This window comes from Penaeus monodon, chromosome 34, assembly GCF_015228065.2.
Source record: "Penaeus monodon isolate SGIC_2016 chromosome 34, NSTDA_Pmon_1, whole genome shotgun sequence".
NCBI classification, from domain to species: domain Eukaryota; kingdom Metazoa; phylum Arthropoda; class Malacostraca; order Decapoda; family Penaeidae; genus Penaeus; species Penaeus monodon.
In genome coordinates this window covers 29,519,699-29,520,302 of record NC_051419.1, presented here as the reverse complement: position 1 = coordinate 29,520,302, position 604 = coordinate 29,519,699, and positions in this window count along the sequence as shown.

Sequence of the window (604 nt, the reverse complement as noted above, 5' to 3'; positions counted from 1 at the left end):
GCAAGGAGGGAAGGAGGCAGAAGTGAGAGAGAAAGGGGAGAAAAGGAAAACAAGGGAGAAATATGAGTAGAGGGGAGAATGAAAGGAGAAGAGGAGAGAGCAACAACAAGAGATAAGGGGGGGGAGGAAGCAGGGAGAAGGGGGAGGGTGAGCGAAGGGAGAAAAGGGGAGAGAGAGCAAGAAAGGAGGAGGAAGGGAAGGATAACAAGAGATAAGGGGAGGGAGCAAGGTTAAGGGAGGTAGGGGGAGAAGGAAGGAGGGAGGGAGAAGGAGGGAGAAAGGAAGAGAGTAAGGAGAAGGATGAAGGGAAGAGGAGGAGGAGGGAGAGGAAAAGGAGGGGGAAGGGGGGGAGGGAGGGAGAAGGAAGGAGGAAGGGAGAAGGGAGGGAGTGCTGACGGAGGAGGAGGAGGCAGAGGACAAACACGAGGGAAGTAAATGGGGAGGGAGAATCAGTATGAGGGAGGATTGAGGACTGTAACCGACAGGGAGGTGCTGACTCGCGAGATGAGCACAGATGTGACTAAATCACCGCATAAGTCTTCAAATGTCAGCGTGACGAATCAGTATTGATCGAGGATTCTGATGCTGACCTGTTTCTCCCTTT